Below are 25,306 nucleotides of genomic sequence, written 5' to 3'. Positions count from 1 at the left end.
GCCGGGCGGCGGCGCGCAGGCCTTTTGCGGCGGCCCGGCCCGCAGCTGCGCGAGCGGCTCCGGGCGGGCGCGGCATCCCGCCGGCCGCGGATCGCGCACAGCGCCAGGCAGGAGGCGCGGCCCCTGCGCGCAGGCCTCTCCAGAGCGAGGCTCTTCCGCGGCCCATTCCCCGCCGCCCCGGCGCAGAAAGGGACCGGCGGAGGCTGGTCCTCCGAGCGGGGAGGGGGAACTGGACGCCCCCCCGGGACGCGATTCGATGCAGCAGGCCCCAGACCGCTTGGTCTGAAAGGAGCCCTTCGCCTCCCAGGCCTGGCAGGGCAGAGAGAGAGAAAGGCTCCCCCCCCCCCCCCCCCCCCGGTGTTTAATGCCGAGCCAGGCTGTGCTTCAATGCTGCTAAACTGGAGCGACGGGGAAGGGGCGAGGGGGCGAGGGGGGCCCTCAGGCTTTGCAGCTGCTGGCCCGGGAGGGGCGCCTTTTCTGTGGAGCGCGGAGCTGGTGGCAGTGGCCTTTCCACCGTCCTGATAGAGTAGCCCCCTCCCTGAAGGACGGGGGGGGGTTGGGGGAGGCACTTCCTCGCCCTGGGAGCCCCGCCAGTCCAGCAGGTGCAGGAACCAGTGCAGGACGAGGGGACGGGTGCTTGGTCGGGCCCTTTCGAGGAATCCCTGCTCCCGAGGAGACCAATCCACCGCAGGTCAAGCTCACGGTACCCCTGTCGCCGGTCTTTTTGCAGGTGTATCCCCAGCATGACAGGGAGGACTGCTCGCAAGCTCTCAAGCCCAGCGCCCCCCTGGCCCCCCCAGCCGCCACGTACCTCTGCACCCCAGAGAGGAATGGTAAAAAGAAGGGGGAACCACGTGCCGCGACCAGCTTCTGGCCGAGCGCTGCTGGGTTGGGGCTGGAGGGGGAAACGTGCAATTCCTCCGCACCTCCCTGGAAGGCCTTGTCCTTTGGGTCGGGCCAGGCCCTCCGGAAACAGGCGGGCGTCCCTCGGGTCACCCCCAGTCTGGCCTGTGCAGGCCCACGGAGCTGCCCTCCCTGGGGGAAGGGGCTCCCCAGAGGCGCCTTCTGGGCACACCACCTCGTTCCCCGTCGCCCCACGGAGGCCTCGTGGGTCCCCCTCCTGCCCCGCCGTGTCGCCAGAGCGGGGGCAACCGGGGCGGGGCGGGCGGGGCGCCGAGATCAAAGTCCCTGGAGCACAAAGCGCCTTTCCTCTCCGAGGCGATTAGGCTGCCCTTAAGAAGGCTTTAACGAGGACTTTGTCCTTAATTATGTAATTAAGGATAGATCAGGGCTCCTACTTTCCTTGAAAATCGGTTTATTCGCTCTAAGAACCAGAAAAAGAAGACAATCATTCGGCCCTGGAGGACCTGGAGAGCAAGAAAGCCTGCCAGAACCAAAGGAGCGCCTCCCGGGCCAGTCCGGCTCACGCCGACCGAGGTAACACGACTGGGACGGGGACTGTGACCCCACCCCACACACAGACACACTTACAGTACCTGACTGCCCTGGTGGGGCCAGCTCAGAAGGCGGGACCAGGCTGCCCGGGCTTGAGGAAAACCTGTCCCGACCCGCCGGTACCTCCAGGTGCCAGGTGCTGCTCGCCCCAGCTTCCCTGAGCGTTGGCCAGGTGGCTGGGACTGATGGGAGCTGTAGTGTCTGTGGGAATAGGGCTTCCCGGAGACACCCGGGAGGCACCAGGCTGAGAACGGGTGGCCTGCGTGTCAGTCTCAAAAGACGCGCCCCCGGCTCAGGCCCAGCAGCGCTGGCTGACCGACGCGCAAGGCCTGAAAATACGCAGGGTGGCCACTCCCGGGCCCTGGGAAGTGGGACACCGTGCAGGGAGGGCGCGATGTGGAAGTGCTTCTGGATGTGGGTTGTTCGGAAATGATGCATCGCCTGGATTTCGAGGGACATCTGGTGTTATCCAGTCCTGACACAAACGCCAGATTAGGGCAAGATGGATATCAGTGTAGACAAAGGCAGAATCCCGTTCCGACTTGGGACTTGACTGAACTTCTGTACGCGGATCTAGGTTGTCTGGTGGCTGGTGCTTTTACATGCTTTCTTGTAAGAGGGTGCGTTTTGCACGAGTCCTCCTCATGGGGTGGGGGTGGGAAGCAGGGAGAGCCCTGAGATCGGCGGTTCTTTGGGGCATGGCGGACCTTGCATCACGGAGAAAAAGCGGTCTTGCGCCTCCAAGCAAATGTTGCTCAGGTTATATGGACAGGGTGAAGCCCTATAAAAGCAGCACCCCCCTAGGGCCGTGGGTCCAAGCACCCCATGGACCCCAGCTCTGGCTTGGACCCGTGGAAGCTGTGCAAATCCCAACCCTTCCTCTCAAGTCGCAGGAGAAAGTTTTTGCTCCAAAATGGGAGAACGACCAATGTAAAAAAAGGGAAAGGGAGAAAGGAAAACGAAGGAATAAGCCGGAGACTGGAGTACATCTTAGCCCCCTTGGCCAAGAGTTAAATAAAAAAGGAACCCCCCCCCCCCGTTTAGAAAAGAAGAAACCCGCAGCGGTTTGGGGCCTGGGCAACAGCCTGGCCCCTCGCAGCCCCATCTCCTCGGCTCAGCGGAGCTGCGATGCGGCGCCCCGGGAGAGCCTGGATGGCCAGACAGCGCCAGGCAAGAGCATCTGTGCATGTTCAGACAGCCAGCTGTCCCCAGGGAGCGCGGGGTCCCTTCTTTTGTCTCGACACGCGCAGGGCTGTGGAGCGGGCTGGGCTGTCACGAATCGAGGCCTCCTCGAAGCGGAAGGACCTCGCGCCTCGGGCTTCTTTCCGCCCCCCGCCCCGCTGTGGCACCGCTTTGGCGACAAACGCCACCCACCATGTCGGCAGGGCCTGCCGGGGGAAAGGCGCGCTTCCTCACCCATCATCCGTCGGCTTCCGGGCAGACCCAGCCGGATCGCCATCCGATGCGTCCTGAGGCCAGAAGGGCGCGCCTTCCTCCTCTGCCAGGGCATCCAGGCGCGCTCTTGCCCAGCTCCAGCCCGAGTCCCAGCTCCAGGTGCAACCCAGCCCCCCAGACATGTTCTTGGAAGCAAGTCGCCCCAAGGGCGTGGGGAGGGTGACCCGCCGCTGGTTCTAGCTGAGTCGATGTGAGGTGCTTACGGGGGCAGGAAGCCCTGCTGGGATTTCTTTTCCGAAGGCGCACGTGGGAGATGGTGTTGCCGCGGAGGGGCGGGCGGTCCACGAAACCTCTTCAGTGGGGCCCAGTTTTGCAGCGGTGCTCAGCGCCCGAGTTTTTTTTCCAGCCCAATTAGCCTCGTGCGGCGAAAACAACGGAAAGGTCTTACCGCATTTTAAAGACCAACACATATCATGCCCGAATAAATTCGTTAGTCTTTCAGGGGCCACAAAACTGTTTTTATGTCTCTCGTTTGGTCATTGAATATCACTTCATGATATTCGGCTGAATGTATGAAGTGACTCGAGAAAAGCTCTTGTTTTGGGGACTGCCTGGGCCCTGGTTTGTATCTGTGAGTCACATGTGTGCTTTGGGCATCTGCAGCGGCACCCTTTCCCGAAGCTATTCCTCGTGAGTTGAGGGTGGCATTTTAATTTTCAGAGTCATGTGCAATATCGTTGTACAGTCCACAGTGCTGTGGCGATTGTCCCAAATAGCAAGAAGAACAAATTCTGTCCTAACGAGGTGAATTCGTTTTCATAGCCTTTTTTGGAACGAGGAAGGGACTTTTCCGTTGTGTGCTCGTTGAAGTCTGAGACTGCAGCTGCAAAGATGCCGGAGCATCGAGGCGGGGAGCAGGCAGGAGATGTTGCTTGAAAGGCGGCAAGGGAGCGACGCTTGGGTGTGCGCAGCATCCCAGAGAGAAGCTTGTGTCTTGCAAAGGGGCGTCGGAGCTGGCGGCGCCAGGAAGGGCTGCGTCGCCCAGTACTGGGCTGGCTGGCATGTGACCGCTGGAAGCTGAGTAATTGCAGGAGGAATGTGTGAATGGACTCCTGCGAAAAGCCCGGTGCTGGGGTCACGTGAGGTGAAAAGGAAGTTCTAGCCGTGTTAAACCCGGGAGTGTTGTGCAGGTCGGAACCTGGTGTTGTAGTTACCAGCTGAGGAAGCCTCGGACGGACTCCGACTCTCTTCAAGAGCAGGCAGCCCTCCGGGCTCCTACGGAGGGCGCCCCAAAAAGCCTGCAGGGCTGCTTTGGAGGCGCAGGAGTGATCGCCCCCCCCCTCAGTCACGAGTTTTCTTCGTCATCTGGGCCTTGCTGTCCCGTCGGGGTCCAGCCTTGAGTTCCTCTCCTGAGGGAGGGCAGAATGGGCCCCCTGAGGCCAGCCAAGGAGAAGCCTTCACTCTCGGCCTTCTTTTTGGGGGGCAGGTGAGGACGTGACCAGCATCGATGTCACCGGGACACCTCTGGGGGAGAAGGACATCGGCAACCTGGCGAGAGGTAAGGCTGCCGGGGGGGGGGGGCGCTGTGGACAGGACGGTTCTCGCGGGCGCGGGCGTGTTTGTGCAATGACGCCCTAAGGCGTGAGCGGGTGGTAAACCGAGCAGGGGCCCAGCTGTGGTGCTCGCCTGGTCCCTTCCGCCTTCCAGAAGGCAAGCAGGACTCGCCCGCCCGCCCCTTCACGCAGGCGGAGGAAGGCCGGCGCCGTGTCCGCTTTCCCTTTCAAGGTTTGCCCGCGCCCCGCTCAGGAAAGCTTCTGCCGGCGGCCTCCCTCCTCACTCTGCCTGGCGGCTTTGGGGTTCCCGCTGCCTCATGTTCAGGGGAGAGTGTAAAATTCACGGTTGCTCTTCCGCTGGGAGGACTTCCTCGCTGATCGTTGTGACCACTAAGTATATCGATCCGCAAGTCTCATTACGCATCATTATATCGATTACAACGAATGTGCAAGGATCCAAGCAGGACGGGTGTTCTTCCTGCCCCGGCTCAGGCACTCCGGCGAGGCTGCCCCGAACGGGGGCGACCCAAGCGGCCCCCCTCTTGCCCGGCTCACTTCCGCGGCCAGGCTGCGCGCCACCCTGCGCATTTAGCGGGGGGCAAATCCCGCTGCGCACGACGGGGTTTACTTCCGAGCAAGTCTGCGCAAGGATCGCAGCGTCAGCCCCGGGCACGGGGCAGGCCTCCCCCCAGATTAGCACCGTGGGGGCGGGCTCCCATCACCCTCGGACACCGCCGCGCGTGGGAAGAAGCTCGGTTATTTAGTGGTTGAAAAAAGCGCCCCCGCGACTGTCGCGGGCGCATGATTTCGAAGGGCTTCAAAACCTGCGCCCCTCGACATCTGCGAGCTTGCTTGGCTTTCCCTGCGGCGGCCGCGCTTGGCTTGCTGGGGTGCCTGTCCGCCTTGGCCAAGAGGAGATCAGTGCCCCCGCCCCGCGATCCCCGCAGCCCTCCTGGGCCCCACCCGGCATTTCCTTTTTATTTCAGATGAGCTGCAGAAACTCCTGTTGGAGCAAGTGGAAGTACGGAAGAAGCTGGAGCGCGAATTCCAAAGTCTCAAAGGTGTCTGTCTCCGCCCGCCCTCAGGGCTTCCTTCTGCCGGAACTGGGAATGCGCTGCGGGTGCCCCGGCCGGGGATTCAGGCTGAATCCGAACCGCGGCAGGGACGTTTTGGAGCGCTGTCCTCCGCAGGCAGACCCCCGGCCCTCCGGCTGAGCGCCGCTCTCGGCACCGCTGCCGCCTGGCCGGCTGGTGCTGGAGGGCTGGGCAGAAACCGGCTGCCTGGCGGGCCTGGCTCTGCAACCGGTCCCCTGCCCGCAGATGAGGAGGGGGTTCGTCGGCCGGGTCTTGGAAGCCGCTTGCCCAGCCCTGGGCTGCAGTTCCCCCGCCTCCCGCTCGTTGGAGGCCTGGGAGGAGGGGCGGCTTCAAGCTTTTTCCAGGCGGCCAACTGAGTTCAGTGGCGTTTGCTCCCAGGGAGGCGTGCGCAGGAGCGCAGGCTCGGGGCGATGGCGCCAGAAGGCTGCTGGCCCCGATCCCTGGGTGTGCAGCCCGGTTCTGGCCTCTGCGTTGGGGTCCGTTGCTTCAGAACAATTCTAGCAGGAGGACAGCCGGGGCTGGAGGAGCAACCCTCGCGAGCTGGAGGGGCAGAAGAAATACGTTCCCCGATGGGAAACGTGTGTGGGGGGGGGGTTCTCCCAGGCCCTCCCCTCCCCGCCATCCCGGGCTGAGCACGCCCTGCTGAAATATGCGTCCAAGCCCATTTTGTTCCAACCAGGAATTTGCGGGGGGGGGGGGGGGGGGGGGCGGCACCCCCGTTGGGCGACTCGTGCACACTTTCCAGGGGGGGGGGCCCGCGGCTGGTCCTTGGCTGGCCCCCCCCCCCCCCCCCGCCTTTTCCACACCTCCTTCTAGCCCTCTAATTAGCCCAGTTGAACACGAGGGTTCCTCAAAAAGTTTCCGCACTTTTTGAACTCTATTTATTAAGAATTTCAGAAACGAACGATCGCTTTTCCATATAGGCACCTCACTTCGCGATGCATTTTTCCCAGCGTCGTGCCAATTTTTAATGCCATCAGCAAAAAGCCAATAAATATATTGACAAAATATAAACTATAAAAGTGCGGAAACTTTTGGAAGACCTCCTCGTGTATTCGGGCGAAGAGGCCCCTCTTGCGAGGGCGCTGCAAGTGGACCGCTCGGCTTCTGCTTCCCCGCCTGGGGTCTGCCCGGATTTGCAGGACAGACCCCCTGAAGGCTGCCTTTACACCCCGCAGATAACTTCCAGGACCAGATGAAGCGGGAACTCTCCTATCGCGAGGAGATGGTGCAACAGCTCCAGATTGTGCGGGGTAAGTGCCTGCCCCCAGCCCCCCCAGGCTGCCGCCCTCTGCGCCCCATTGGCGAGCGCCGCCAGCACCCGAGCCCAATGGCCGCGCCGCCAGAAGTCAGAACCGGCCGCGCGCCCCCGCCCCAGCCGCCTCGGCCTCGGCCCCAGGAAGCGGGCCCCCTCCCTCGCTGCCGCCTCGCCCTGCCTCGGGGGGCCCCAGCTTGAGGGCCCCCCGGCGAGCCCCTGCCCTGCTGAGCGTGCGCGCAGACTCATTCCCACACGCGCTTGCTGCGCGGTTGTCAAAACCTGTGCGAAGGTGGAAAGGAGGCACAGCAGCTTCCACCTGCGCTCGGTCTCCTTGAGACAATTCGCGGAAGGGCTCGCACCCGGGGGGTGGGTGCGGGTGCCCCGATTCATGTGTGATTGCACGCTGGGCTTAGACGTCGATCCTCCAGGTTCGGGTTCGGAGGGCGTGGTGAGGCGTGGCGAGTGGTCCTTTCCCAGTTGCGTGTGGAAAGGTGTGTGTGTGTGGGGGGGGCAGATCGGCGGCCTTTGCCCCGTCCCACAAGCCCTGACCCCCCCCCCCCCCCGCTCTCCAGATACCCTGTGCAATGAGCTCGACCAGGAGAGGAAAGCGCGGTACGCCATCCAGCAGAAGCTCAAAGGTTGGTTGGTGTGGAGGGGAAGGTCTCCCCCGGCTGGGCTCTGGCTTGCGCTTCTCCTCGCCCGACTAGCATCGGATTCATGTCGGTGCAGACCCCGGTCTGGGGTATCTCAAGGGCACCGAGGGGCTGAGCAGCTCTGGCTCCTGGCTTGGGTTGCGTTAGACGCGGAGGGACAACGCCCCCTGCAGGAGCCCCGTCATGTGCGGCTTCTCTCGGGAGGCTGCACAACAGCCCGGCGGGGCGGGCCGGGTCGCCTGCGTTCCAGGGCTTGCTCCGCGGCCGGATCGGGGTGCTTCCTCAGAGAACGTCCCTCCGACTCCCACGCGGCGCCCCTGCTTAGCTTCGCTCCTTCGGAGGAAGACTTCCCCGGGGAGCGGAGCGGAGGGGCGCGGAGGGGCGAGGCTGGCGGGCCGCTGCCCGGAGGGCCGGGTGGGCGCGCCGCGGGGCAGGCGCGGGGGCTCAGGACACGCGTGGCGCGGAGGGGCGCACGGCGCGCTCCCCCGGGAGGGAGGGCGGCTTGGCGCCGAGGCGGGGCTGCTGGGCAGGGGGCCGCGCCGGGGGTCTGGCGCTGGGCTCCGGGGCTTGACTCCCTCCCCCCCCCCCGCAGAGGCTCACGACGCGCTGCACCACTTCTCCTGCAAGATGCTGACCCCCCGCCACTGCACGGGCAACTGCTCCTTCAAGCCCCCGCTGCTGCCCCAGTGAGCCCCCGAAGGCTGGGCCGAAGCCGTCGCTGCTGAAGGGCGTGGGTCGCGGCGCCGCGCCCCCAGAGAGCCCGCGCGACAGAAGCCATGTCTGAATGTGAAGGAGACACGTGTACATAGGAGAGACTAACAGGGGGTGCGGGCGAGCTGCTCGCCCTCCCCTGCCGTGTAATTTATCCAGGCGACGCCGGATCGCTCCGCCGATCGGATCGGGACCGCCAGCGGATTCAGAGACCTCCGCCGAGGAGAAACGCGCGATGGGGCCGGGCGGGAGAATGCCCGTCCCTCGGGAAGACCCCGCGCCCTGGCCAGCCTCCCCGCCCCGTCCGCACGGCCCCCCGCGTGGCGACGTGCCGTGGCCCGGCGCGCCCTTCGCCGCCGCCCCGCCCGGGCCCGGCCCCGGCCCGCGAGAACAGCCGCCGCCCAGCAAGCCGCCCGCAGGCCGCACCTCGGGACGGGCGCCCGGCGAGGGGCTCCTCCGCGCAGAGCACAATAAAGGCGAAGCAAGCAGGCGTCCGGCTCGGGGCGTCTTGTGGGGCGGGGGGGGCGGGGGGCCGCCGCCGCCGCAGAGAGCCCCCGCAGGGGGGGCGCCAGCTCTTCCTCTCCCTCCGCGACAGTGGGGAGGGCCGAGGAAATGCCTCTCCGCCGCCCCAGCCCGGCCGCGCCGCCCAAACAGCTCCCCTTGACCCCCCCCCCGCGAATTTAAAGGTCCCCGACCATAATGCCCGTCGGGGACTCTCTCCTCGGCTGGCCTGCCTCCCCCTCCCCAAAGGAGGCCCTCCAAGTCCCGTTAAACGTGGGTGCAAGCCAAGAGCGCCCCCCCCCCCCAGAAAACCCTCCCCCCGGCTTGGGCGGTTCCCCCCCCGCCCACCGGGGGGCCCGGGGGGGCCCCCCCCCCGGAACGGGCCCCCCCAGGGCGGCCCCCCCCCCCCCCGCGGAAGCCTCTTTCAGCGGCCTCGAGCCTCCGGGCCCAGGGGGCCTTTTCCGCAGCCGGGAGGGGCCCGTGCGCCCGCCGCCCCCTCGCCCTAGGGCGAGGCGGAAGCCAGCGCAGAGCCGGACCACGGGACCCCGCCGTGGGGCAGGCCCTAGGAAAGGCTGGTGGCCTGGCAGGCCTGGGCGAGCTGGTAGGCCTGCTTTCTGGCCGTCCCTCCCAGCGCAGCCGAACCGGTCCAGGGCGAGGGCGAGGCGAGGCGAAGCGGCGGTCCAGACGGCCCGCAGCCGGAGCCTCTTGGCACGGCCCCCTCCTGCCTCGGCCCATGCCAGAACCAAGGCCCAGCAGCCGGCTGGGCTCTGTGCTCCAGTCCTCCCGGCAGCGGGCTCTCCGCCCCCGTGCGCTGCCCCTGCTGCCTCCCTGGACTGAGCTTCTGCCCTCCTCTCCCTTGACCAAATGCCCCTTTGCAGACGGGACTGTCCCTAAGCGAGGGCCCTTTCAAGACACTTTTCCACACAGCTTTTAGGACGTACGCCGATCCGCCTGCACACAGATGGACTTTTCCTGCGTTTGTCCTGGACTCCTGAGCCAGCACCGCCTCGGTTCAGGCTTCCACTGAGATCTTCGTGGACGGAGAAACCACCGACGGCTCCAGCGCAGTCAGAGCCGGGAAGCCTTCTCTGGGCTTGACCTGTCTCAGAGGCAGTGCCTCAGCTGGTGGCCTTCAGACGTGCCTGCCGGGAAGCAGCTCCCAGCTCCCCCAAGCTGGCTGGCACTGGGTGAGGAGGGCTGAGCCGAATGCAGCTGCTCCTGGTGCCTCGGCTGCTTCCTACAGGCTCTGGGTCGAGGGCCTTCCCTGTCTCTTGGGGCTGGGCACGAAAGCACCTGGCTGCAGCCACACAGCCGACCTGACGTGGCTCACAGGCCGGTTGGCGGACTGACGGATCGGATCGGCTGCTGGAGACACACGAGTCTCCTTCCCCCTCCTCTAAGGACGCTGGAGGGCAGCAGGTTCCGGAACGCATGGGCTTCCCTTTGCATTGGAGGCAGCCACCCCACCCGCCACGGGCTGCTTTAAGGCCTGCCCTCACTGTCTGGGAGGAAGCCCCCCTGGCTGGTTGTGGGGCAGCTGGAGACACGTCTGCTGGAAGTCAGCCCATGGTTCTGGGATTTGCTCTTAGGTGAGTAGCAGGCCTTGAGCGCCATTTCGGGGGTGGCAGAGCGAGAACCAGCTGGCCGCGCGGGGCAGCCTTGACGCCTTCATGCCTCCAAGTAAGAAGGGTCCCCACCCTAAATCGCGGGGGGAGCCGGGGGGTTGCCTGCACGTGTGTGCAGTGGAGGTGGGAAATGGGAGGCAGGGTTCTCCTGGGGGGCACTCCAGGGCAGGGCAGCCTGTTTTGCTCAGAAGACAAGATGTCTCTCTCCCTGGTCCCGCGCACAGGAGCCCGCTGTGCTGGCCAATTGGCTGAACCTTCCTCCAACACGGCCCCAAGAACCCGTCCGCGGCAGCCCCTGGAGCATCAGGCCCGGTTGGAGGGAGCAGCACACGTGATGTGGGGGGGGGGGGCGAAAGCTGCCCTCGGTATCTGCTGTCTGTGGGGCTTGCCATCCCTCCTGTCCCCAGCGTAAAAGTCCCGCAAAGGCCCAGTGGAGGCTGGCCGTGGGGATGGAAACTGGCAGTGTCTGTGCAAAGCAACGAGCCCAGCGATGGTACCAGTTGGGGGCGCTTAACAATCCAGCTGCGGGAAAGGGAATCCAGACACCCTTCGGGCCTCATGAACTGGAGAGGGCGAATGATATGCTTCCCCTCCAAAACAGCCGGGAGCTCACACTAGGGGGTGGAGATGGCGCACCCTTTCCCGTCTAAATAGCATTTATCTGGAATTGTTTCTTGTAACTTTTCCTGCGGTGGTTGCGGCAGAATTGTTTGAGTCTCAGTGTGGTACTTACAATAAGGCCTAGAATTCCCAGCTGGGAGCTGGAGACCTCCTTTTGCTCGCAAGTTGCCCGGCGTTGCTCCTCTCCTCAGTCGAACGGAGGAGCAGCCGTTCCTTGCAGGTTGCCTTTTCTGTGGGCAGGTTGGCGAACCACTCGCTAGGTCGGTCGGTCGGTCGTGAAAGAGGAAGGTGGAGGCGGCCCTCCTGAGGACACAGCAAGGTTCTTGCCGGTGCCCAAGGGCCACCAGGGCATGTGCAGAGGGTCGGTCACCTGCAGTCTGCAGTGAATGGCAGTGTTGTTTATAAGGCAAGGGATCGCTGCTGGCAAGAGAGCGCTCATTTCTTGGGGAGATCTCTCGCGCTTGTGCAAGCAGAGAGCTGGCTCAGTGCCGTCTTTATTATTTTGAAGGCTCAGTAGCCATCTTGCCTACCCAAGGGGGAGATGGGGGTAGAGGGAGTCCCACATCATTCTTAATCGACCCATTTATTGATCACTGAGTTGTTAGATTTATATCCCCAAAGAACCCAAAGCATCTTAGCTTGTTCTCCTCCTCCCGCCCTCAGTCTTTTCCCAGCAACAGCAGCCCCCTAGAATAAGCCGGGCTGAGAGTTTCTGACGGGCCCGGAGTCACGCGGCGGCCGCCACGGCCGAGCGGGACCTGAGCCCCAGCGCTGTGCTCTTGGCCACCACGCCACGCCGGCGCTCTGGATTGCCACGCTGGCTGCGAGCGCTCTCGAAGCACCCCCCAAACAAGCAGCAAGGCAATCAGCATGTGTGGACGTAACGAGACACGGCAAGCATCCCAGCCACTCGAGACACCCGGATATATCTGTGGACCGCCTGCCAAAGAGAGTTGGGGCGCTGGTCTGCGTTCATCCGTGGAACTTAGGTTAACCCTCGCCCCCCTGACTGGCCGGTCCGTCTCTAGTTTCCTCCCCAGTGGCTGTGGGGAAACGCAAAGTCCAGCTGGCTATGGCTGTGGGGAGGCGGCGTTCTGTGGGCGCCTTGCGAGGCAAAGAGCTGGAATTCCCTCTGTAGGGAGCTTATCCTCACCCTGCCCTGATTCAGCTGCTACTCTTTTGCCTGCCAGTGGACATGCAAGGAGCTGAGACGCAGCAAGATTTTTGCTTGCTTGAATGGGCGGCAGCATCGGCTGCCAAATTCCTGCCCATCCGGATGCGGCTGCAGCCAGGAGGAGTGCGCAAAGGAAACGTGGTCACCATGTTTGCAGGCAAGGAAGTTCCCGTGTGGCGGGCACAGGTTATGCTCACGAGAAAGTGCTCCGTGCGTAACTTGCTGCGGTCTTTTTGCCTTGCGCAGGAGGGTTTTAAGGCTGAAGCCCCCCTTGCCTGTGGCAACCGGGGGGGGGGGCTGTAGCCATGACCCCCCTGTTGTTCTAATGTTGTTGAAACGTCACCTCTTTGAAACATTAACAGCCAAGCCATTGGAATGTGCATAATTATTGATAATTATACAATTTGTTGCTGATTGAGGTTTCTGGTATCTATTTTAATTAGCTTCCAAAATTCTAATTAAGTAAAATGAAACATTAATAGGAAAAATATGGTGTCATTTAGAATGAAAAGAACTGGGCCTCTTGGTGAGGTTTCGTATCACAAGGCTGCCATCTAGTGGGGCCAGCCAAGAACTGCGGGTACTTGGAGCCTATTTTTTAGGGTTTGGGAAATTCCTATTTCCCACTGGATCCATGTTTGCTTGGAAATGATCCCCACGGATCTAACGGGACCCGTTTGTGCATCTGTGCGCTGGTAGGAGAGCAGCACCAAGTACTTGACAAAGCGCCATTTGGTACTCAAAGAATTTAATAAATACATAAATAAATAAATAATTTTTGCATCATCCCAGAGTTAAGTAATCAGTGGGGTGATGTGTTTGGGCATACTGATTTTTAAGCAGGGAAGCTTTTCTGATACACAGCTCTCTGGGTAGAAAAATAAATATGGAGCTAATCTGGAGGGGCAAAAGAGGCCAGTCAGCTACAATGCATCTGGCATAGACAGAATATGCTTTTCAGGGCCGAAATTAGACCCCGGAGAACTGTTGCTGCCCGCCAGTGTAGGTAATACCGAGCCAGCTGCAGCAGTGGTCTGGCTTGGGATGGCAGGAATGCTGCAGTGCTGAAACAGCAAGGTGTGCAGGCCAGGCCACCCCTGAAAGCCCTGGAGCTGGTAAAGAAGTTGGCAACTATAACAAGTCCTTCAGCTAAGCACACATTTCCATTTTGTTTGAACATAACCACCTGCTGAAGCATGGCTCTGTGCGGGGTGCCACAGCTTATAAATCCAACAGTTAAAATTTTAAAAATGAGAAACAAAAACAACAGACAAAACTCAACTGTTATATGGGATTAATATTTTCACACCACTTAAGCTCTCATTAAAATGTACTTTGCTGACTGTAAGATGTGGTTTCAAATGACACAACGTATTAAGTGCTTAATATACTAGAAATTATGAAACTGATTTACCCTGTTCAATATGAAATAATTAGAGGGAGGGAGACGATAGTGGCTGAGTGAAGGGGGAAGCCTGGCTTCGAAGAGCCGTCAGAGAGCTGGAGGAAGGCAATGGCCTCTGGAAACAGAAGACAATAAATTGAATAGCTAGTGAGAGAAAGGAATCCGGAATAAATACAGATACGGCCCTGCCTACCCTTCCTTAAGGGTATACCCGTTGAGTTCAGTGGGACTTATGCCAATGTAGACGTTACTGGATTAATATTAACATTTCTATACCACCTGTAGCTGGAGCTTTCTTGGCACTTTGCAACAATGATCACAGAATCCTACGCTCAAGTCACCCGTCCAGATTCTAACCAGGCCGGACCCTGCTTAGCTTCCAAGGTCAGGCACTTCAGTCTATAGCGTTGCACTATAAAGTCGAGGAAGCACCTCCAAGAGGTCGGGTTGTTTCGGAAAGGGTGAGCCGTCCGAGCATCTGGGGAGGGCGGGGAGGAGGCCGCCCGGGGCTGGGGCTGGACTTTGGCTGCTGGGGCTGATTTGTTCCGGGGCCACCTGGCTGCGATGCTGCCTTTCACGGCGGGCAAGCCGGTTGGGCCTCTGGGTGCCGTCTCCCAGTGGCGACCGTGACGCTCACGCCCCGGCCAGGTTGCGGCAAGGAGGCACGCTGGGCAAGCGAGGGGCGAGGCTGCTCCGTCCGCGTGCGCTGGGACGGGGAGAGAACGCAAGCCGGCAGGAGCAGGGCGAGAGAGCCAGCGGCGGAGGCGGGGAGGGAGGGGCACGGGGCGCAGTGGCAGCCACGTATGGTGGGGTGCCCCCTTTCTATGACCCCCCCAGCAGCAGTGGGTGGCCGTTCCCTGGGCGCCACGGCAGGGCTGCATGTCCAAAGCAGCGGCGGACTGTGCAAAAGGAAGTGCCGAGAAGGGGAGTGTGGGGACCGGTGTGCCCCGCTCTCCCTGACGGCCACCAGAGGGCACTGCAGCGCTGGGTGAATGAAGGCCCGGGGGCCAAGCCCGGCAGAACCGGGGCGTCCGCGACTGGGCCGCCCTGCCCGGCTCTTGCCCACGCTGGCTTCCCCCAGGCTGGTGCCCTCCACCGCCACCCTCATCCTCGGCCTTTCCTTCTGTCCTCCTGCACCTTGCTCCTCCAGACGTTTCGGACTCGAGCCCTCATCACCCCCAAGTCGCTGGCATGCTGGATGGGGCTGCTGGGCGTGGTGGTCCACACGCCTGGGGGCCCTGGGTTGCCCACCCCGCCTGGCACTGAGGTCAGGGCCAAGGGACTCGGGGCACTGAGGGGCCAGGAGGCTGCCCGGCGGGGCCTGGGCCTTGTGGCCCGTCTCCAGCAGAGCAGCCCGGCCTGAGGGGCTGTGCTGTGAGCCCGGCCGGCAGGGCCGACCCGGGCGGGTGAGGCCCGCAGACACTCCTGCAGCGCGGTCTGGGCGGAGGCTCCTTTGGCCGGGCCCGCTGGCCTCGGGCAGAGCAGAGCCCTCGCAGTGGCTCCGCACTGGCTGTGCCAGGGGCTTGTGGAGCGGTGCCGGCACCTGGCTGAACAGCATGTGGCGAGCTTCCTCCCTGCGGCCCCTGAGCCGCCAGCCTCGGGCGCAGGCAGCCACAGCCCTTCTCCCGCATCCCCCCATTCCCTCCAGTGCCTCTGCAGTGCCCCCGGCATCTGGGGTGCAGCAGGGACGGGCAACTCATTTATGGTGCTGGTGATGACTTACAAAGCCATCAGTGGTTCAGGGTATCTGAAGGAGCGTCGCATGAATATACCCCTGCCTGCCCCCTAAGATCTGGGTTGGAGGTCCTTCTCTGGGAGCCCTCGTTGAAGGAGATCGGGAGAGTGGCCGCCCAGAGAAGGGCCTCCTCGGTGGTGGCACCGCGGCTGTGGAATGTGCTTCCCAGCGAGGCGCGCCTGGCACTGACACTTGATTCATTGCCGTGCCAGGCCAACCCCTTTTTATTTTCCCAGTATTTGACGTGATTTTAACAATGGGTTTTTATTCGTTATTTGTTGTTGATGCCGTGCTTTATTCTTGCACCACCATTCTGAGACCTGCGTGAAGGATGGGATAGAAATTCTCTTAATAAACAAACAGATAAAGAAATAAACAAAATGACCGGGGTTGGTGAGAGCGGCTGAGAGGACGGGGAGACCTGGCAGAGGGGTCCAAATTATGGGAGAGGGAGGCATTGTTCTTCCTCTCCCATAACGCCCGGTCCGCAAAGGCGTCCTCTCAGGAAGCTGACAGATCAAAGGAAGGTCTTCTTTATCCCCTGCAGAGGGAAATGAAGGACTTCACTGCCGCACGGTGTGCTCACTGAGCAAGCAAGAAGTGCTGGATGGAGCCATCCCTCCACCAACTTGGAACATGCGCCGGCACAGGGCCCCGGCAGCTGAGTGCTGCCCCCAGGAGGGGAGGTGGGGGGCTCGGCCAGGAGGGTCCCACCGCACTCATCTCCTGCTTGGGGGATCCTGCGGGCGGCTGGTTGGCCGCTGGGTAAACGGCTCCGTGGCCTGATCCACCACGGCTTTTCTGACCTGCTGGGGACCAAGCACCGCATCGGCCGTGTGGAGAGAACTGGGCCCTGCCGGCGGTGGGGGCCGCAAACCGAATAACCTCAGGAGCTGTCCTGGGCAGGTCCAGAAAGTAAGGAAGGGCCATACTCCTCTGGGGCACGTTGGGAGTCGCAAACCTTCTTTCTGCCCGAGCCCATACAGGGTTGCAGCTTCGGCTTTTCGGCCAGCCCCAACCCCCAAGCCTGCACACCCGATCCTGAACTTATGAGCCCCTCCGCCAGCACAGCTGGGCTTGGCAGGACTCCTGGAACGACGCCCGCTCGCTCCGAGGCAGAGAGCGAAGGAAACAAACGCGCAGAAGTCAGCTTTCCATCTCTTGTCAGGTTCCCTTACGAGCCGGATTAACAACTGCTTTTGAACTATCTGGCCTGGGATAGCAGAGGGTGGCAATTTCGACCAAGGATGGGACAGCTGGGCACTTGGGCAAGATCTCGGTGTCTTGCCCATGAGGAGAAGAGTAAGCTTGCTTCTTGGTTAGGCACCTGTTGCAGATGGAAATGTCATATTGGCACAGCCAGATTTGTAAAAAGAGATTCAGGAGCATGTTTGCCTAGAAGCATCTTGGTCCCCACCCCACGCAGGTATCTGGGGACAGGTGGGACCACTCTGCATGGTCCAGAAAGCAGGTGATGAATATGCAGCATCGCTGCAGCCCCTCCCCCCACCCTCAGGTGGAAGCAGGTGGACCCAAAGCTGCTGTGATTCCATCCTCCCCGTGCATTTGCCCCCGTCCGCCTGTCCAGCAGGCCGATGCCCTACGGGGACTTCCCAGGGGCGCCCTGGCCATGTTTCAGTGCACCAGCCATCGCCCTGCCTGGCTGGTGTCGCTGTCTGCTCGGGGCACACCCTGCAGGCTGCCGCCACTGTCAGAATACTTTGGCCTTTCCGCTCCCTCTTTTTCTCCTTGCATCCTCCTGGTGCTCCAGAAGTACTCTTTGCAGGATTAGCCCCTTGCAGCCAGGGCTCCCGGGGACATGGGCGCCTCCCTGCCGCATCTTGCATCTGTCCTGGCCTTGCAACTGTGCTGCAAGGGCCCATTGGCTGCACATTTTTAAACCAGTGCCCTGGAGATAAGATCCATTTGGCACATGGTTAGGCATCCAGGGTCTTTGCTCTGATGTTATGAACACTCTTTCCTTTCCGTCGGAAGAGAAAAATATTCCAGGCATGCAGAGACTTCTTTATTGCAACAAAGGGAACAGAAGGGAACGGTTTCCTTCCCATTTCTTCTGTTCACCTGAGCACATGCTCACACCCCCCTTCTGAACCCTGCTCCCGGCCGCTTCTTCCTCCTCCTTTCCCCTCACTGGCTGGGGCACCGGGAGTTGACCGTCTTTCCGCCCGCCTGCTCCACGCTGCCCCAGCACCGGCCCCTCTTCCCCGTCCAGCCCTGCCCCCGGTGGGCTGCAAGAGGCCCACGTTGTTCTGCCCAGCTTGTCAGTAAACAGTCAGGAAGCCCTTGGCCCTCCTGCCTACGTGCCCGTTTCCCCACACCTTGTGCCATCTGATTTTGGCCCCTCCCCTCCTTGGGGCTAAGTAATTTTCTTTGTCACCCTTTTAAATCTCTTTACTCCCTTGTTTCAAGTCATCCTTCCACACCTATCACTGCCAAGCTACGTTCACTGGATGCCAAATAAGTTTTCGTTCTGTTTTTCTTCAGAACTCGCTTGTTATTTCTGCCCATCCTTAAACAGACCCTGAATGCAAATGGAGGCAGAGGGTAATCAAAAAGCCTTGCTTTCATAGCAGTGAAAGGTTTAATCATGTCTGGGGCCAAGACATGATTAAACTGCCTGACTCCTGGAAGGAGGAATTGGTGGAACAGGAGGCTGAAACGGTGCGTGTGATCTGGCAGGACAAAGACTTGAATTTTGGCGAGGCGGGTGGAGAAATGCGCCACGTGGTGAGCTTTGGAGCACTTGCATGCCACCCTGGAAGCAGCCATGGTGGGTGGGTTGTTCAGCCCAGGGCTCTTGTGGCAGGCAGCTGGGAACACCGCGGGGCACTCCTTTTCTCCTCCTGCCCTGATTCTGCAGCGGGCGTCCCTGCGTCCTTCCCTCTTAGCTCCCTCTTCGCACTTCAGCTGCAACACCGTTTGGTTCGCCATCATGGTTTCTTTTTCGGTGCCTCAGATAAGTGCAATTGGGGTTGTGTTTGCATTGGCTTGCTTGTTCTGGTCCCTGAAAATTGTGCAATTGGAATTCTAGTTTAGTTATTGCTGTTACTATTTTTGTTGGTCTCTTGCAAGTGCGCTCTTAGATGCTCTTGCTTGGTCAATTTCACTGTCTGTTTCCGCTGTCAAAGGGGAGTAAGTTGCAGGGGGAAAGGTTAGCTGCACATGGGCTAATTTGATGTGGCTGCTGGGAGCCAAACGTCCAGTTGTCCACTGAGAGCAGCAGTGAGAAGGGGTGAGTGGCAAAGAAAGGGGAGGGGGGAAATAGCACCCATTGCCAATGTGATTTTCTCAATTTCAGCTTCTGCGCTGACCCTTCTTACTGCCTTCCCCTTTTCAACGCTCCGCCAAGTCTTTAGCTTCTCCCGAAAGAGGGGAGATTGGCCTGGCCTCCCATTTTGTAGCACTTACTGCTTTGGTGACTGGCGTTCCCCGGCACCTCTTCTAGAAATGCAGAACTATATGCAGATTTAATGCTGGGAAGTAAAAGGAGGGGAATTTTTGCACCTACAGCGACAGAGCTGTTGAGACGGGTCTTCCTCTTCATTTCCTTCCCAGCCCTTTCATTTGCCCAGCCTCACCTCCATTTACTTTCCACCCAGTAAACTCACAGACATTTCTGCGGGTTTTTAAAACTGGCATGAAATTGCAAGGACCAGAGGAGGGATGCTCCAAAAAGGAGCTGGAATACCTGGAGGCTGAGGGGCATCTTGAAAAACCAAAAGCAACCAAAGGGGTCAGTTCAGTGCTTGAGAGAATCGCTGTAACCACCAGCACAAATGTGAAAAATAAAAATACAGCTCTAACAACTCATTTCTGAGGCACAGAAAAATGAACGAAGGGAAAGCTGAGTGACAGGGGACCGTTCTCCCACAGGGCCGTTGCAGCATCGGTGGAAGGACAAGGGGTGGGCCAGGGGAATATGGCTTTTCCTGAGCAGTTCTGTAGCTAAGTGCAGGCATCAGTGCTGAAAGCAGCCTCCTCAGAAGATTTCGGGGGTCACCGGGGGGCAGCCAGCCAGCTAGGTATCTGGGCTCCAAGGGGTTGGGGCTTTGCACACAAAAGACAAAGGTTTGAACGTGGCTTCACAGCCGGGGCCATGCTTTTAATCTGGCGGGAATACTTGCACCGCCCCAGCCCCCTCAGCTTCCAAACCAGCCATGGGGCAGCCCCACACGCAGCGCCGTGGCTGCCGGGACAAGGCGCCCGGGAATGACCCCCAAATGCAGCACATGGCACCCAGGAAAGGGTGCTTCCGACAGGTGGCACCCACAAACAGTGCGACTTACAAGCCCCAGAGGGAGAGGGCAGAGTACAGACACCTGAAACCTGCCGCAAAACCCCCGAATGGGAACAGGAAATTTAAAATTTGCAGGGACCGAGTGAAGTAGATTGTGGACAGAATTGTGCATGACATAAAATCTTGGACTGGGCTTTGGTGTTGGAATGAGCAATGTTCTGTGCCCCATGCTGAGAGAGACAGGAACTGGTTGCCCCAGAAAAGAAAACCATCCTTGCTGCAGACGGGACAAGAGCCCAAACCTGCCTAGAGCAAATCGGCAAATACTCTCAGAGAAAACTAAATCTGGACAATGCCTTAATAAGACCAGGCCTCCTCCCACCTCCCGGTTTCCTGTTTGGCTGGGGGCCTGGTGCCATTAGAAGGTGCTGCAGAGGATAAACCATAAATGTTTCCATGGGGAGAAATTGCCCGATATATTTGTACACAGAGAATCGGCCGCCAGGGGCGGGGGGCGGGGGTGGAAGCTGGGAAGAGAAAGCAACCAAGGACGGAGGAGCGTGCAGTCCCGCGAGGACCATTACCGCAGCCGAAGGAACGGACAGCACATGATCTCCAGAGAGGCAGTCATGTTAATTTGTCTCAGCAACAACCTCTATTATGGCACAAGGCTTTGAGGACCACGGTCCCTTTCATCAGATTCCTGGTGTGCAGGGAAGGGGCGTGCCTGAGTGTGGAATCGTAAAAAGCGGACGTCAGAAGGAAGCAACATGCGGAAAGGACAGACAGGGACAATGACGTTACGGACGGCAAGCGTTCAGGGGGCAGCATTGCCTCCTGCGTGAGGCAGACAGAGCAGCTTCTCTGCAAAAGAAAAACAAGCACATAGCCAATAATCGCAGCAGCGTCTAACACATATGCGCACCGCAGCACTGGCGGAGGGGGAATGCTTCCTTCTCTTGGGGCGCTCGGCCATTGACCTTTCAGTGGCTATGCTTGGAACAAGGAGCCTTCACAGGGTAGCAATGTGACAAGGATCAAACCCCTCACTTGTGGCCCGAATGGGATAGCGGGTTTTTATTGCACTAAATTACCCATATATACACATTTATACCCCACCTTGCAGAGAAACAAGCAACTTACAAGATTCTCCTCCTCTCCATTTTATGCATGCAACAACAGCCCTGTGAGGTAGATTGAGAGTCTGTATCTGGCCTAAAGTCAGTCAGTCAGCTTTATGGCAAGTGAGGACTAGAACCTGGATCTCCTAAGTCCTGGTCTAATGCTGTAACCACTACATTGCACTGCCCCCAATATGTGAATTAAGTTATTTTTGCCCAGGTGTTTGTGTTATCACCAACACTGCTTGGTGAATTATCATAGTTAAAAAACATTCATGGAATACAGAGAAGGGATGGATCCCATCTGACATTTTGATGATATGGAATCCCTGGGGCTTTTCAACTGAGAGAGATTGCGGCTTTTTAAGGCCACTGAGTAAAACTTTGCTGAAGGAAATTTGTTTTTTCATGGTTGGCACTACTTAATAAAAAATGTAAAAGATCAGTGTATAACATCATGTTCTGTAACAGCAGAGAGATGATAAGAGAAGCGGGATGTAATTAGCTGACAAGCTGTAATTAGCTGACAAACTATTTGCTTATATTTGTTTGTGGGACAGAGTGTCCTGAACACACTGGTGTGCTTAAATCAAAAGCCAAAGCATTAGACCATGCAAGGACTTCCTTTACCAAGCACATGAAAGACGAAATCGGTCGTTGCCGCCATCTTGGCCATTGATTCCCGGCCCATTCCCATTCCCCCCGAGTGACGCTCCTCATGCCACTGAACGCTTCCAGGGATGCCTCCCACAACTTTCGGGATTGCCTCTTGGAGTTCAGGCGTGCCTTGCTCATGCCTCACGTCACCTGTGGCCCCAAGTGTTCCAGCAGCATTTTGAGGGGTCTCCTGTGGACCTCCTTTTCAGGCAGCCCAGCGCCACGCCAAGTCTGTCAGTATGAAGCACCGGCGATGGAAAAGGATTTAGCGATAGCGACTGATGCGTTAGGTTGCGGGACGCAGGCTGGGGCCAGGAAGTATGCCTGCTGTCCGTGGCGAGTTGGATGCAGTGCTCGTCTGCATTCCCCTTTCCCGGCTTTGGTGCTTCCTTTACCACTATGGAGCTGAGAAAGGATTTCAGCAGGGCTTGCTGTTTTGAAGCGGGGGTCCTCAAACTACGGTCCACGGGCCGGATCCGGCCCACCATGCCCATTTAACCGGCCCGCCCCAGAGGTTTTGCACTTGTGGCGACACGGCTTGCTTGCACGGAGATCGGTTTCCTTGGAACGATCTCCTCGCGAGCAAGCGGCTGCCTCGCCCCACGTGCCCCCCCACCTTGTGTGCCCCCTGCCCCTGCCTTGCTGGCACCGCCTTGGCAGCCCGTGCCTGCCTTTCATCTGGCCCCCATGGGAAGGGTTTGAGGACCCCCGTTTCAAAGCAACAAGGAATGCCACAGGCTGGGAACACTGCAGCACAAGGACCGGCCCCCAGCACGGCCTTCATCCACCCCGTGTGGGGCAGATGTGGGCCCGGATACATTTTTAGAAAATGGAAAGGCGGGGAGCTGTAGGCGAAGGCAAACTGGGAAAAAATAGGGAATATGCCCCATGGGGAGGCTGGGGAAGGAGGCATGGAGCCTCCTGAGAGACTCGGGGGGGGGGTGGCTGGGGAAAGGTGGGGTCTTGGAGGTTGGAGGCAGCCGCTCCGGAACTGGGAAGTGTGACGTGGGCAAACTGTGGGGCTTGGCTTACTGGTTTATTTAAGGTTAAATTTATATATATAAATAAATAAAACATTTCTATGCCACCCCATTGCAACAAAGCCTCGGGGCGGCTCACAACACATAAATACTAAAATTATACAATAAATAATACAATAAATAACACCCCCCCAGTGCATTCTCGGCTAATACACACACACACACACACACACACACACACACACACACACACACTACCCTATAGCCCAGTTTAGGGCTCCCTGGGCAGTGTACATTGCGTTAAAAATCCAGAATACAATAAAAATCCATAAAATACAGCATTGCAATAGCAATTAGTATAGCAGGTTTAAATCAATTAAGAATTTGTGGAAAATATAAACAATATAACATATAAATATGATCTCAGTCCTGAGATCTTGTATAATAGGATTGCATAAAAAGGGTTTTAATTATATATATATATATATATATATATATATATATATATATATATATATAAAAATCCCAGCAAAATAGGACAGTTCTCGCTTGGTGTTGGAAGGCTGGTCATGAGGGTGCCAGAAGCCAGTTCCAGGGCGAGCTGCTAACAGTGAGAAGGCCCTGCTTCCGTTTGCCACTCCTTTGGGTTTTTAAGAGGGGCTTCTGACTCAGATCCTCAAGAGAGGGAATGGATAAATGGAAAAGGGCAGTCCTTCGGGTATCCTGGTCCCAAGCCATTTAGGGCTTTATAGGACAAAACAAGCATTTCAGAAAGGCTGGTAGGCCATGCAGGTGGTACTAGATCGGCGTAAAGTGGGCGTGCAGCCGCGTCGCCCTGCCTTGAACCAGCTGAAGTTTCTGGACTCTCTTCGAAGGCAGCCCCATGTAGAGAGCATTGCAGTAGTCCAGCCGGGAAGTGGCCAGGATGTGGGCATTGTGGACAAGCACTGTCTGTCCACGTAGGGCTGGTCTGTCAGCCACAGCTGAAGGAAGGTGTCCCTAGCCATTGAGCCCACCTGCGACTCAAGAGAGAGTCCAGGGGGACCCCCAAGCTGTGGACCCTGCCCTTGGGGGGAGTGCAGCCCCATCCAGGACAGGTTGGAGCTCTCCTAACCTGTCGGGCGATCTGCCCAGCAGCTGCACCTCGATTTGCAGTCCCAACAAGTTTGTCTTCGGAGAAATGGGTATTTTGTTGTGCTTTACTGGGGCAAGTATAGGAGCTCAGCCCCCTAACTTATTGGGCAAGTCACTTGCTTTGCAGAGGCCAGTCCTTCATTTGAAAGGCTGTTGGAGGACTGTCCTCTCTTTGAAGATTCCTTGTCCTTGAAGGGCCACACAGCCCAATTCCGGTCTAAAGATAACGAACCGGAAGGAGAGAGCAGCACACAGCCATCTGCAGATCCCGGCCATGAGTCTGAGGCTGCGGTGTGTGAGCCGCCTGCACTTTGCTGGTAAACTCATCAGGGGAGGAAAGAGGAGTTGGGGGTCCTTCCATTAGCACTGCTGACATTTCTTTTTGAGTTCAGTGCTAGGCCAACACATGACCCAGCTCTGTCCTGCCTGCTGTATTCCAGTCTTTCCTGTCTCCTGTTTTGTGTAAGTACGTTGACAATGCTTGCTTCAGGATCAGCTCAGCTTTTGTGACAGATTTCTATTTTCTGAAGACCACTGCGGGTTGGTTTGCTTGCTTTAAATGGAAGATTTGACTATCCCGGGTGGTAGAAACAGAGGCTGTGTCAAGGTGGCATCTTGGGTTTAACCGCATAGTAAACCATCCCGAAAGCCAATCCAACTCATGAGCTGGAAGGGGCCAAGAAGGCCATCAGGCCCAACCCCCCTGCTCAGTGCAGGCCTCCCAGTTAAACCACCCCTCTCAGGTGGCTGTTATCTCAGCTGCATCTTGGATGCTTCCAGCATGAGAGAGCCCACAACCTCCCTAGCTCAGTGGGTCCGTTGTCGTACTGTTCTAAAAGTCAAGAAGTTCTTCCTGATGTCCAGCCAGAACCTGGTTTCATGCCACTTGAGACCGTTATTCCATGTCCTACGCTTTGAGATGATCAAGAAGAGATCCTGGCTTTCTCCTTTGTGACAGCCTTTCGAGTGCTTGTGGAGAGCGACCACATCTCCCCTCAGTCTTCTCGCTGAGGCTAAGCATGTCCAGGACTTTCCATTCCTCCTCATGGGGCTTTGCATCTTTCTTACACGGTGATGCCCAGCACTGGGCACAGGACTCCAGAACAGGCCTCGCCAGTGCCAAGTAAAGAGGGACTAGTATTTCATGGGCTTTGGAGGTGATACTTCTCTGAATGCAGCCCAAATAGCATTTGCCCTTTTGCAGCCACGTCGCACGGTTGGCTCATATTCAGCTTGTGATCAACAGCAGTCCCAAGATCCTTCTCACTTGCGGTTCTGTTGCGCCAAGCACTCCCCGTCTTGCAGTGACGCGTTTGGTTCTTACTCCTAAGCGTGGAGTTTGGCGTTCCTCCCTGCTGAACGTCATCCTGTTTTGTTCATCCTCATCCTCACCATCCCTATACATACTGTGCTTGCCTCCAAATGAGCCTCATTTAACACAGTGGGACTTGCTGTACCTTTGAGCAAATCTGCTTTGGACTGCACAGATTAGCCATAAAAAGCATGCCTCCCGTGTGCAGGACAACACACTTTTTGAAATGTTATTTTTAAAGAAAGATGTACAAAAAGCTTAGAAGAGGATTTTCCCTTTCTATCTGATACAGAAGAGGAAATACTTTTCTAAATTGGTGAACACACGCACCAACTTAAAACCCCAGAATTTCATCATCCTCTTCCTCTTCCTCTCTTCTCTGGATCCATTGTTTTATTAATAAAAATATTTGTGCCAATTTGATGGAGGAATGCTGGGAGTTGTAGGCCTTTTCTCTGTCTAAACATGCATAGGATTGTGCCTTAAGATTTATTTAATGGGGTGACAATCCTGTCTTTGATGTGACAATAACACTGTAAATTTCCACTTATAGATTTTACTCCAGAGGCTGAGATTAAGAGATTCAACTATATTAAATTAATCCATTTGAAGTTAACACCATTTTAAGCAATTGTATCATGACTCCTCCAAATTGATGCATTTA

The sequence above is a fragment of the Varanus komodoensis genome, unplaced genomic scaffold (assembly GCF_004798865.1).
Source record: "Varanus komodoensis strain SLA01 unplaced genomic scaffold, ASM479886v1 scaffold46_1, whole genome shotgun sequence".
NCBI classification, from domain to species: domain Eukaryota; kingdom Metazoa; phylum Chordata; class Lepidosauria; order Squamata; family Varanidae; genus Varanus; species Varanus komodoensis.
Note: the sequence above shows the minus strand (reverse complement) of the source record.